This window comes from Neofelis nebulosa, chromosome 14 (assembly GCF_028018385.1).
Source record: "Neofelis nebulosa isolate mNeoNeb1 chromosome 14, mNeoNeb1.pri, whole genome shotgun sequence".
NCBI lineage: Eukaryota > Metazoa > Chordata > Mammalia > Carnivora > Felidae > Neofelis > Neofelis nebulosa.
Window position 1 is genome coordinate 42757482 of NC_080795.1, and position 13708 is coordinate 42771189.

The 13708-nt window shown below is 43.3% G+C and overlaps 1 long non-coding RNA gene across 3 annotated transcripts; it reads right to left on the bottom strand.

Moving 5' to 3' along the window:
- Nucleotides 1–233: 233 nt before the first annotated feature.
- LOC131494332 (uncharacterized) lies at nucleotides 234–7570 on the bottom strand. Of its 3 annotated transcripts, XR_009253326.1 has the most exons (5): nucleotides 7466–7570; nucleotides 6832–6916; nucleotides 5286–5497; nucleotides 3802–4425; nucleotides 234–442 (listed from the first exon to the last, which is right to left on the bottom strand). It is a non-coding gene; the product is annotated as an uncharacterized LOC131494332 (long non-coding RNA). The 3 variants fall into 3 exon arrangements; XR_009253328.1 differs by lacking the exon at nucleotides 6832–6916 and having other exon boundaries at nucleotides 238–442; XR_009253327.1 differs by lacking the exons at nucleotides 5286–5497; nucleotides 6832–6916 and having other exon boundaries at nucleotides 239–442.
- Nucleotides 7571–13708: the final 6138 nt, after the last annotated feature.

A 13708-nucleotide genomic window follows, 5' to 3' on the forward strand; every position in this document is an offset into this window, starting at 1 on the left:
AGGAGTGGTGTGCTTGACACAGGGTGTCCTCTCATTCATGCGGGTCCTGTCTGGTCAGGTGCACCTCTTCTTTCACTTTCATCAGTACTCACCCACCCCAGTGCAGCCATTTAGAGACAGTAACCTCGATTATTTTCATTACAAAGACAAGTTGTTGAGATTGTCCCTTCTCCTCTATTCCCTCTTCTAGGTTTCCATAATCACCCAGCCATCAAACAAACAAACAAACAAACAAAAAGAGTAACTACACTTCCCAACTGGGAACAATGGACTTTAGTTTGCCAGAGGGGCACAATGAAGTGGTCAGGTGCAGGTGTGCTGGACTCAGGCTGTGGTGGTTCAGATCCTGACCCCGCTGTTTTCCAGCCTTGATTTCAGCAAAAGTCTTAATCTCTCCAGGATTCACTCTTCTCATCCAGAAAAACGGTGATGATTGAAGAACCTACGTAGTGATCAGTTGTGAGAAATAAATGAGATGCCACATGTAAAACCCTAAGAACAATTTCTGACATATGGCAAGTGTTTGGCAATGCTAGTTATCACTTGCATTGTATAGTGAGGGGTCCAGGGTCTCCTCCTTTAGGACAGGGTTTCTCAGCCTCAGCACTAATGACAATGTGGACCTGAGGAATCTTGGTTGTCGGAGGCTGTCTGTACTGAGGCATATTTACCTATCCCTGACCTCTACCTACTGGATGCCAGGAACAACCATCCTTCCTTCCCCCATCTCTGCTTCCTCACCCCAATTGTGACAATCAAAAATGCCTCCAGACATTAATAAATGTCCCTGAAAAGGGGAAGGGGGAGGGTGGGCAAGCTTCCCCTGATTGAGAACCACTGTTTTAGAATAAACAATGAAAATTATATAAATGTGTATCTCAGTGGCTACGTCCCACTGGGCAAAGGTGATTTCCCTTAAACTGAAAATTTCAATATTCCAGTGGGGCTTTGAAGAGTTACATATCACAGAAAATAATCCCAACACACTTCTCATCATTGCAGCCCTGGTCATCCACTTTTAGCACCTCCATCTAGCTTTCATCCCTGCCTTCCAGAGAGTAGCCATTCCTCAGCTCTCTTCTGGCTCAGCTCCCACCAGAGGGGAAGCAAGACTTGCTGCTGCCACCACCACCACCCCCACCCCCCCACCCCCGCCCCTGCCGGCCACACACACACACACACACAGTGTATGTGTGCCCACACTAGCTGCTTAATGAAGGTGTGTTGAATGAAACCAAAAGCGTTAAGTCTGAGCGCCTTAGCTCAGTTTGGTTTTTTTTTTCCATTTTCTATTTGGTTTTGGCTCAGAGAACATCACCTTTTCAAAAACACAACAGATTCCACGCAAAACAAAAAACTAAATGGCAGACCAGGAAAACAGGAGAAGCAGCCCAGCAATGGAAGAAAAAGAGAAAATGACAAAGGACTGATGGTGGGGTACCCTCTGACCCCCCATCCTGGGGAAAATGTTACTCTCTTTTCAGCTGAAAATGCATTCCTTTTCCTATTTTATGGATGTAATGAGCAAGGAAAGAGGAGGAGGGGCATCCTCCCCAGGAGCCTAGATATCAAGGCAGTTTCCCCAATTTTCTGGCTGCCCCCAAGAAAGGAGGTAAAATAGGGTGACCAATTCAACAGAGTGGAACAGTCTCTTCCAGAGGAAAATGAGGGCTCAGAGCAGAACTCAGAGGAGAACTCAACAACAAGAATAACACCACCAACATCTAGCTCTGAAGTTGAGGTAGAAGAGAAAGGGAAGGGAAGGTAGGAAAGTCAAGGAAACACCTGGAGGTGGTACATGAGGGAGAAAGTCAGGATTGACCGTGTGGTTCTACTTGCTAAGAGTCAATAGTCTTAGTCTTCTTTTTCTCTTGACCATAATCTGGGCTCAGATCAGGCCATCCAAACTATGGGCACTTAGCAGTAGACTCTGAGCAGGGGTGTGGTGGGGGAAGTCCTAGATGGAAATATTCCACTGGACTTAATGGGAGGGTAGGAAGAGATCCTCCTAATTCTGAAGGGGGTGGGGAATGGGACCACAGTGAAATCTGGGTAAACTGAGAAGACTAAGGGGTTGGTGTCCTCCTTCAGGCCTCCTTCTTGGCTTCTTCCATGAAATCTCTCTCTTTCTTGTAGCATCCTAATACCACTGATTTCCTGAAACAAGGGTGTTCTTGTTCATCTCATCCTCCAGAAATTCTATTTCATCCACTCCTTTTCCTGTGCTCTAGCAGAGGAAGCTTTCTGACAGGACTTGGCACTGAACTGCTCAGACAAGGAGATTCCCACGAAGAGTTCTTATTCTTAGATAGCAGATTTTGCCAATGGCTACCTTGAGCCCATGGGGTAGAATGTTGTAGACATTGTCTTGATATTTCTGGGGATATATTATTTTTAGGAGCTGCTGCTCTCATTCTTCAGTTGAGGATCTGTTTATCTACTTTCTTCATAGACTTTTGCCCTCAGAAAATGATGGAAATGGTGTTGCAGCATGACATGGGTCACATGCTGCCATTTTGCATTGACATTCAGGTTTTGCTGGGTAAATTTTGGTTCAGTCGGAGCTCAGTACTACCAGTTGTCTAGGCTTGTAGGTGAGGTAAAAACCCAGCATAGAAATGTGAGGTAATAAATAGGGACCAGGCAGACCACCAGCTTATAGAAGTTAGTGTTGAATTGCCCAGGGAAATGAAGACAGGCAGACCAAGATGAGGTGGCTCAGATGTCTTAGTCAGTTTGAGCTGGTCTAATGAAAATACTATAGACTAGGTGGCTTAGGCAATTAATATTTATTTCTAACAGTCTGGAGGCTGAAAAGTCCAAGGTCAAAGTGCTGGCCAGCTCAATTCCTGCTAAGAGCCCACTTCCTGGTTTGTGGATGGATGCCTTCTTGCTGTATCCTCACATGACAGAGAAGGATTGTGGGTCATGGTGAAGAAAGCAAGCTCTCTCATGCCTCTTCTTATAAGGGCACTAATCCCATCATGAGGACTCCACCTTCATAGCCAAATTACTTCCTAAAGGCCCTATCTCCAAATACCATTCCTTTGGAGACTAGGACTTCAGCGTAGCATGTAGATTTAGGGGGTACACAAACGTGCATTCCCTAACACTTGGGTCACTGTCTATTAGAGTGGTTAGCTTGAAGTTTCAGGAGCAAATTATAGAGTACTCCATTATTAATGGTCTCCACCAACCAGTAGACAAAGAAGATGATACTTGGCCAAGGTGTCTGAAACTCAAGCTAAAGCTTACCAAGAGGTGCTCAGGGGCCTGGTCGTAGACCTTGAAAATGAGAACCGTGGCCATGCCAGAGCTCATGTCCCCCACACAAAGTCAGCAGGAAATCCTGAAGCCTGTAACACCTTTATGTGCCCTGGGTATCTTACCATGAGGGAGTCCGAGTGGTTATTCAAGTAATCTTAGCTGTCTTATCATGATGGAGACTGTCATCTCTGCTTCCTCCTTTTTGTGGCCCTTGTCTGCTCCAAACTGACTAAAGACAAAGTTGTCTGACCTGAAGATCTAGCCAAAAGGGCTTGAGCAAACATATTTCACAGTCCTTGATTTATAATCATCCTAGATGACATGAGGAGCAAATAGACTACCTGAAGCTCCATTGCAACATCTGGAGATCTGCTCTCACTAGATTGCTGCTCCCTTGCGAGTAGTGGTGGGTGCAGTGCTGTGCTCATCACTGAACACCAGCCAGAACTCAGAACCCACATGATCGCCATACTGCACAGTTTGGGTAGGCAAGGGTCCTGTCAGGGGTAGAATTTATTTTTATTTTTTACTCACCTCAAAGTAGGTGGAGAACCTCAGACTCAGAATCATACCTTTTTTTCTGTTTATCACACACTTTAAGAATGGGACCTGGCCTGGGAAGCTGCAGCCACTGAATGTGAGTCCAGAGATCCCCAGACTCTGTAGCTCTTGTACTTCATTTATTTTTCTAATTGTTTTTGCCCTTTTCTGGTTAGAAACTTCTGAAGGGCAAAAGAGAGTGTCTTCCCCTTCCAATAACTGTCACTTTACCCAGAAAATTGTTCGAGACTGGCCAATGACTTGGCAATCACTGGCTATTGAAAGGAAAGAAAAATATTTTGCAGACTGTCAGCTTCACAGATATCTCTTCTGGGCTTCATTTCTCAAACATGACCCTTGGGTGGATTTGGCTTGAAAGGAGAAATTTCAGTGGTATGAGGACAGCAATTTTTCAGGGCTCCATTATGTTCCCTGGCTCACTTTTCTTGTTGTCAGAACTGAAGAGGCACCAGCTACACATACATCAAGATAAGAGCTGTGTTTCCATTCATGAAACGGGAGGGTTCACGGGGAACCAAGGAGTGTTTTACATTGCAAATGGTAAAAGGGAATTTGCTTGAAGGTCTTGTCTGGCTTTTGATCATCCGGACAGGCTTACTGAAAGAGAAAATTTGTTTATTTTAAGGACAAAAATTGCTTTTTTCATTGCATCAAATATGTGTTGCAGCTGCTTAGACGCACTGTTCTGAGAGGCACATAGGGTGAGCCTGTTCAACCTAGGTGGACAAAATAGTCGATATACTGATTTTTAAAAATAACAGCAACTATACTTACTGCAACCAGTTTGTGAAAGTCAAGAGGACTTTCAAAATCCACATCTGACTGCCTAAATGAACAGCATCCTACAATAACCAGAGGTCAATAACCAGAGTTAATAAGCAAGTGTCCATTTGCATTAAGAGAAATAGAACAGGAAAACAGAGAGAACCATGTTTATCTGGTTCCTCTTTTCCCACCATGGGACCAAGACTCCAAGAGAGAACAAAGCTCACCTAGACTGCCCATGCCAAAACTAGCAGCTTTCAGAGGCATCTGTTAGCTGCACAACTTTTATGAACTTATTATGGCCATGTAGATACCTCTCTCTGGCCCCCTCCAAGCTCAGACTCCTGGATTTATCCCCAGTCTGCAGAGTGCCCAGCACTAGGATGGCATCTGTCGGCCGCCCTGTCTCATTAAAGCACTTCTAGGGAACAGATCATGTCTTTTCCACCTTCTAATTCTTACAATATAGTGTTTTGCAGATGCTGATGAACTTTTACTGGGAGAATGAATGAATGAGCTTCTATCAGTATTCCAGAGCATGATTAACAATACCACAAGCTGTTGTCTAAGTGTACATGAGAGGAAAAATTTGAATCCCAAGGGCAGCTTCAAATCCTAGGTCGATGTGTATATCCTTTATCAGTTGTAGCTCTTTCTATGGCAAATAAGAAAGCCCGATCCAAATGGCTTACCTGAAAAAGAATCTGTCTATTGCTCATAAAGCTGAAAATCTAGTGATGAGGCTAGCCTCAGACATAGGACTCAGAGGATATCATGAAGACCCAGTTTCTCACTCTATTAATTGTGCACTCCACCATGTTGTCCATATTCTGTGATAGGCTCTCCCCTCAAGGCTGTAGAGTTGTCTCTTGCCACTCCAGCTTGTATCCTTCTAGGTTCAAGTCTAGCATTAAAAACAGGGCCCTGTCCCTCAACAGCTCAGTAATGAATCCCAGAGTTGAGCTTCCCTAGGTCTGACTGGAGCTAAGTGTATATGCCTGTACCAGCCACAATGCACAGGGGGTGAAATACGTTAGGACTGGACCTAGTCTCACATTCCAGTGCTGGGTTCAGTGAAGTCAGCTAAATGCTAAGCATTTGATCTGAACATTGAATAAGGGTGGTTTCCCCAAAAGACACTCAGGGCATTCTTGCTTCAAGAAGTAGGTATGGGGGCGCCTGGGTGGCTCAGTTGGTTGAGCGTCCAACTTCAGCTCAGGTCATGATCTTGTGGCTCATGAGTTCAGGCCCCACATCAAGCTCACTGCTGTCAGTGTGGAGCCTGCTTTGGATCTTGTGCCCCTTTCTCTGCACCTCCCCTGCTTGTGCGCACTCTCTCTCTCTCTCAAAAATAAATAAAAATATTTTTAAAAAATTTTTTAAAAGTAGGTATGAATGTCAGGTGGTGAAGACAACAAACACTCACAACCACCTTAAACTTGCTTTCTGGTTTTATCTTTTCTTGTGTCTCTGCACCCACATGGCTGCATATTACATTCCCTTTCTTTCTCTTTCCTTCTCTACTGGTATCTCTATTGATATCTCGGTCCCTTTGTCAAACACATATTAGTGCCATTTCACCCCTGGCTGCTCTCTGCCTCTTCAGCCATCTTTCTTCTCCTGCCTCCCCACCAATTTCCATCTAGATTTGAACTCACAACCATCATCTACAAGAATTAGAGTACCTGCTGGGGGTAAGCCTAGTACTAAAACTGTAACATCAGCTGGAACTATTTGCTTTCTCTAGTGACCACAGACTCTCCCTCATTTTTCATCAGCTTTTACCTCCTGTTTCTATAACCCCATCAAAACCAAATATACCCAGGCTTCCCCTATCCATCTCAGGAAACAAGATTAACCACTTTCCTTCAGCCTTGGCAGTGTGCCCACCCCCAGCACCCCTCCTCCCTGTTTCCCCATCACACTGTCACCCCATCTCAGCCCCTCCAGCCTTCCACTCTCTCCCCACCCATCTCTGCTTTCTTTCACCAAACTTGCTTCTCACATCCCTGAAGCCCTGTTTCTGGAGCTGCTTCCTTTCACCACCCTCTCAGAGATTTCCTCATAGTCAAAATATTTGCGTCTCCTCTCTCCCTCACCTTCCACATTCAAATTGCCCTGCAGACCTTGCAAACAGACCCTACAGGTGTCCCCTAGTTCCCTCCCTCCCCTCCTCTCTGTTCCTTTCACCCTGCAAGAGTGCTGTCCCCCTCCCCCTCTCCCTTGTTCCAGTCTCACCTTCCTTCAATCTGCCCTTCCATCGTCCACTGCTCAAAGTTCACTTGTGGAACACTCCCCCTCTTTAACAATTTTGCATGGTGAGCTGCGGAACCAAAGTTATATGCCCTAGCTTTGAACTCCCAGTGCTCTTCATGTGCCCTCCTCTGTGGTCTTAATCCCACAGATACCCTGTATGCCAGGTGCACTGCCCTGCACGTGCTCACCCCATGGATCCACCTGGAATAATGTTCTCATCTTCCCTCCTGCCACTCCCACAACTGGAAAATTCCTCTTCTTTCCTCGAGGTCCCCATCAGCCATTTCCAACAAACTGATACTCATATTGGCCCCTCACCCACAGGACCTTCATCCCACCTTAAAACAAGACGAAGCCCTTCCTACTGTATTCCTCTAACACTATCACTTTGATTTGTAACTGCTTATTTGTGATGGTCTTAGATTCCAGACCATGAACACTGTGAGGGCTGCCTCCACACGTCACTCGACTCTGTCCCTGATGCCTCATGTGGCATCTGAACTGTGCCTCTGTTCTTGAAGCTTCATCTTCTGTGCATCTATTTTATTCCCCAGACCATCGCCTCTCTATTTTCTCTTCTGCCCCCATTTCTGATCCACCAGGATCGAGAACGCACCATGCCCTCCACACTTCTTCCTAGATATCTTTTCTCTCGAAAATCACTTTTGCTTCCAAAAGCTCCCGCTGGGGCTCTGATCTTGCCTTCTTCACATCAGGCTCTGCTTCCTCCACCTGTGCATGACTTTATCTACCTCACAAGTATGTATTGTTTGCTCAACACTTTCATGTAATAAATATCAGTTGTCCCTGGGGATCCTGCCACCACATGGAGCAATGCATTGCTCCCTCATGGTCCCCCTCATATCCCCTTGTGTCAGGAGATCACCATTTAGGTCCCTTTTTACTGTTCCCATCATCCTGCTTTGTCTGTTTGTTTGTTTTACAGCAACCTCTCCAAAAGCTATCCTTCCCCCTCCATATATGATCTATCCCTTGACCATGAATCGTGTGTAAACTAAGGTTAAGGGGACTATATAATTTACCATCTAAGCCAAGATGCTTGGGCAATGAACAAGGGAGCTATGAAAAGTTTCAGCAGGTATAAACTGGGACCCTCCCTGGCCAATCAGTACATGTGGCCTCCTTTCTTATTTGACCCGCCCAGCAGGATCCACTGCTTTAAATGCTTCCACTGGGGTCTAAGCATGCCCAGCATCATCTCCCTTCTCTTTATTCCAGCCTCAAGACTTCCAGCACTTCCCCTGCCTTTAGCATCAAATTCATCCTCCTCCTCTCCTCCTCCTGCAGTTTGCTGAGAGTCTACCTGATCCAAACCCTTTGCTCCATCTTATGTCAAGTAGCCACTGGTGGCTTTTATTCTTGGTTCATTTTCCTCTCTGTTTCTTCTTCAGGCAGTGCTCACCTATAGGAATCACCTCCCCGTCGCCGTTCCAATTTACTTTTCTCCTCCTAATTGAAACCCAATGTGAAGTTCACCTTCACCTGGAATGATGGTGAGGAATCAGGGGAGAAAATACTGCTATCAAAAGGCAAATATTGACCCCCCCCCCATTTATTTGCATACTACATTATTTACAGGAGAGAAACACAGAGAAAATAAAGAGGGGAGGTGGAAATTACAGTGTTTATCCACACAATCTCTTTTGCGTTTTACCCTATAAGCACCTTACACTTAGGACTCCTTGTATCTTGATAATATAAGTATCAAGGATGTTAAGGGCTTTCTCAAGTGATTATTCATGAACTTTTGGGGGCGGCTTCAGGTTTCTTCAAAATAAAGTTGCCCAAAAAGGTACCTAGAGGCTCAGAGCTACAAGAAGAAATGTTGATAATTTTCTGTTCTCAGTGGCATTTTTCAATTTAACAAATGTTTTTAGTCCTAAAGGCATGATCACATTTAAAGATGGGTGTCCATTCTGACACGTGCCTGCACATTTCTCACCTTCCGGCTGCTGCTGCTCCCTCTTCTGGTCAGCACTGAGGGAAAGTGGAGAGGCAGGGGTGCGGGAGGCGGAGAGTGAGAAAGACGACAGTTCGTCTTACTTTGACAGGACAAACACAAAGATGGGAGATAGGCTCTACTCAATTATCACATTTGGTTTAATCAGCTTTGTGAGGCTTTTCATTCTAATCAGAGAGACTGAAAATGCCCACCATCGTTCTCAGCAACTCCGGAGAGTGAGAACAATCGCTCCCTTTCTCATCAAAGCCGGCAACCCGGCCAGGCACCTATGGCTGGAGTGCACGGCCCACCCCTCTCCCTGTCAGCCTGACACCAGGGAGCCCTGCCAAACTGAAAAGGAAGGGGACGGCAGTTCGGGTCATTACAGAGCGTTGCCAAAAAGTGCTCAGAAAATGGACAATTAATTTCGGCTGTCAAAACAGATACTAGAAGAGCCCAGTTAGATTTCAAGCATTTTTTTCTCTCCCAGCAAATCCAAGGCTTTGTCGGTGATAAGGGATGGAGCAGATTCTGGGGATGTTTGTGAGACGATATTACACAGTGGTTAAGACTGCTGTGGACTGTGAGATCAGATTGCCTGGTATGAGTCCCAGTTGTGCTTTTTTTCCGGCCTTTTTTCCTTTTTCACAGGCACTTTACTTAACCTCTCTGAGCCTCGGTTTTCTTGTCTGTGCATTGGGAAGAGTACAAGTAGAGAGGAGGAAAGGGGAGAGGAGCAGGATGTGTGGACAGCACTAAGCTTTGCCAGGTCCCAGTGCAAGCAGTCTATAATGGTTGCTGGTTTTTATTATTATTATTGGTAGTGGTGATATTATCATGCCAAACCTTCTGCTTCTCTTGGAAGTTAATAGATTCAGTTTGTTTGCTCCCTCTTCCTGAATGATTACTGGGTTCGCCCAAATTTCAGAAAATTTTCTGAAGATCTCCGGGGCACCCTCGCTGGTAAGCAACGATTTATTGACTCAGTAAAAATGTTCCACGTGAATGTAAAACCTCAAAGAAAAGAGAAATATTTTTTGTTGTTGTTCTCCCCCAGTGAGGCCATAGTGTAGATGACACATACATAAGTAAAATGGAATTTGAAAAGCAAGAGGCAGAGTATTTTGAAAAATTAAAAGTTTCTTATAAATCTTTACGAAAATGCATCTGTGTCAACACAATAAAAATAATATCCCAGCCTACTGGTTTTCATCTTCCAGCCCCGGGCAAGCACTAACACATTAACCCTTCCACCGCCGTCCAGTGCATGGAAAACCGATTGCCACCGCTCTTTAGGGCACATAAATGAACACCCTTGCCCTCAGCTCCCATGACAAGAGCTTTCTCCCTCACAAAATCGTCATTTTCCAGATAATTCAAGAAAGCAATATCTTAAATGCACATCAGACAATACCACTTAATGATATTAACGAGAAGTCCTCTTCACAATTAAGAAAAATAGGCAACTTTTTCGTTTTTTTTTTTTTAATGTTTATTTATTTTCAGGAGACAGAGAAAGCATAAGCTGGGGGAGGGGCAAAGAGAGAGAGAGACACACACACACACAGAATCCAAAGCAGGCTGCAGGCTCCGAGCTGTCAACACAGAGCCCAATGTGGGACTCAATCCCACAAACTGTGAGATCATGACCTGAGCCAAAGTCGGATGATTAACTGACTGAGTCACCCAGGCGCCCCTGTTTTGTTTTTGTTTTTTTAATTTGAATGCTCACCCTATGTTGCTGACTCCTCTGCTTCTCTATTCCCATTGCCGTGTCCCATACTACTAGGGAGAATTTATGCAACACTCTTCCTTATTTTATTCTACTTATTATTTTTATTTTTTAATTATTTTAAGTCAAGTGTAGTTATATTAGTTTCAGGTATACAATATAGTAACTCAGCAATTCTATGCATTGCTGAGTGCTCATCGTGATAAATGTACTTTTGATCCCCTCACCTATTTCATCACTGGCCCCACCCCCCCACCCCCCCACCCCCCGCCCCACGGCTTCCCCTCTGGCAACCACCAGTTTGTGCTGTGTAGCTTTTTAGTTTGTCTATTTCTTCTTTGCTCATGTATTTTGTTTCTTAAATTCCACATATGAGTGAAATCATATGGAATTTGTCTTTCTCTATTTCACTTAGCATTAAACCCTGTAGATCGGCCCATACAATTGCAAATGGCAAGATTTCATTCTTTTTTATGGCTAATAATCCATCGCATAAATACCACATCTTCTTTATCTGTCCATCTATCGATGGGCCCTTGTGTTGTTTCCATAATTTAGCTATTGTAAATAATGCAGCAATAATATGCAGATGCATGTATCTTGTTGAGCTAACGTTTTTGTATTCTTTGGGTATTCTTTGCTCCACATTCTCGCCAATACTTGCCGTTTCTTGTGTGTTTGATTTTAGATATTCTGACAGGTGTGAGGTGATATCTCATTGTGGTTCTGATTTGCAGTTCCCTGAGGATTAGTGATGTTGAGCATCTTTTCATGTGCCTATTGGCCACCTGCATGTCTGAATTTGGAGAAATGTATATTCATATCTTCTGCCCATTTTTACATTGGATTATTTGTGGAGTTTTTGGCGTTAAGTGGTATAAGTTCTTTATGTATGTATGTTATGTATGTTGGATACAAACCCTTTAGCAGATAGGTCATTTGCAAACATCTTCTCCCATTCGGTATGTTGCCTTTTAGTTTTGTTGATTATTTCCTTTGCTGTGCAGAAGCTTTTTATTTTGATATAGTCCCAATCATTTATGCGTGCTTTTGTTTCACTTGCCTTAAAAGACATATCTACAAAACTGGTGCTCTGGCTGTTGCCAGAGAAATTACTGCCTTTTCTCTCTGCTAGGATTTTTATGGTTTCAGGTATCACATTTAGGTCCTTAATCCATTTTGAGTTTATTTTGTGTATTGTGTAAGAAAGTGGTTCAGTTTCATTCTTCTGCATGCTGCTTCTGCATGTTTTCCCAACACCGTTTGTTGAGAAGACTGTCTTTTTCACATTGCGTATTCTTGCCTCCTTTGTCAAAGATTAATTCGCCATGTAATAATGGGTTTATTTCTGGGCTCGCCATTCTGTTCTACTGACCTATGTGTCTATTTTCTGCCAGTATCATACTGTTTTGATTACTACAACTTTGTAGTGTATCTTGAAATCTGGAATTGTGATAGCTGCAGTTTTGTTCTTCTTTTTCAAGATGGCTTTGGCTACTCAGGGTCTTTTGGAGTTCCATACAAAATTTTAGGATTGTTTGTTCTAGTTCTGTGAAAAAAGCCTTTGGTATTGTGGTAGGGATTGCATTAAATCTGTAGATTGCTGTGGGTAGTATGGGCATTTTAATAATATTTGTTCTTCTAGTCCATAAGCATGGGATATCTTTCCATTTGTTGGTATTGTCTTCAATTTCTCTCATCAATGTTTTATACAAGTCTTTCACCTCCTTGGTTAAGTTTATTCCTAGGTATTTTATTATTTCTGGTGTAATTGTAAATGGTATTATTTTCTTAATTTCTCTTTCTGCTACTTCATTATTAGTGTATGGAAATGCAATGGATTTCTGCGTGTGGATTTTATATCCTGTGACCTTACTGAATTCATTGATCACTTCTAGTAGTTTTTTGGTCAAATCTTTAGAGTTTTCTATATATAGTATCCTGTCATCTGCAAAGAGTGAAAGTTTTACTTCCTCCTTATTAATGCGGGTGTCTTTTATTTCTTTTTCTTGTCTGATGGCTGTGGCTAGGACTTCCAGTACTTAACGTTAAGTAAAAGTGGTAAAAGTGGACATCCCTGGCTTATTCCTGACCTTAGGGGGAAAGCTCTCAGCTTTTCACCATTAAGTATTATGTTAACTGTGGGTTTTTCATATGTGGCTTATATTATGTTATGTCAATACTCCTCTTAAAAACCTTGCAACCTGTCGTGCCTGTTATCTCACAGACTGCCAGTGTCTTCCCAATATGCCTGTTCTTCCTCCTTCCATGATTACAGAAACTCAGTGTTATTTCCAGCAACAATGTATCCAAGCAAAAGACTACATTCCCACCCTCCCCTGTAGCCATGGTGAGGTCTTGTGACTAAGTTCTAGTCAATGAGATGCAAGCTAAAGTATTATGTGAAACTTCATAAAGGCTCTATAAAGGTAATCGACACTGCTAGGATGAGAGTGCACCCTTCTTGCCTTTCCTTCTTTCTCTCTCTTGCCTACTGGAATAGGGATGAGATGCCAGGAGCTCCAACAGCTATCTTGGACTATGTGGCAAACTTGAAGATAAAAAGCACATTTAAATGATGAAAAATTCCTTGATGTCTAAGAAATCGCCATATCAACCCTACAGTATCAAATTCCAAATTTATTTTATGGGAGAGAAATAAACTATCTGTTTTGAGCCACTGTTATTTGGGGCTTTCTGTTTTATGCAGATGAACTTGACCCTATTGACACACCTTTCTGTTCCTTTTTTTTTTTTTGACTCTAGGATGAATTCTCTGCATTGGCTCATCTGAATATCTGTTCTCAGAGTTTGTTCTACCCGAGATAACATAACAAGGTTTATTACACTGCCCACCCTGTAACCTTTAAGTAGCCTAGTAAAATATATAGCCCAGGTGCATTTGCTCAGCAGGGTTAATAAGATGTATGTCAGAACTTTGATTTTCCAAAGGCTTATTTCATTTTAAGTAGAGAGAAAAAATAATTTTGTAATCACATGCTGCACACTAAGTTGGCAACCCACCTCACCAATGTGAGAGATTACCAATCAGGGTGAATGGCTCACTAAAACTCAAGGGGATGTCACTTTTGTGTGAAGGGGTGCTGCTTTCTCCTCTTCAGCATGATGTTCAAATCCTAATAATGCTTCCCATATTGTGCTGC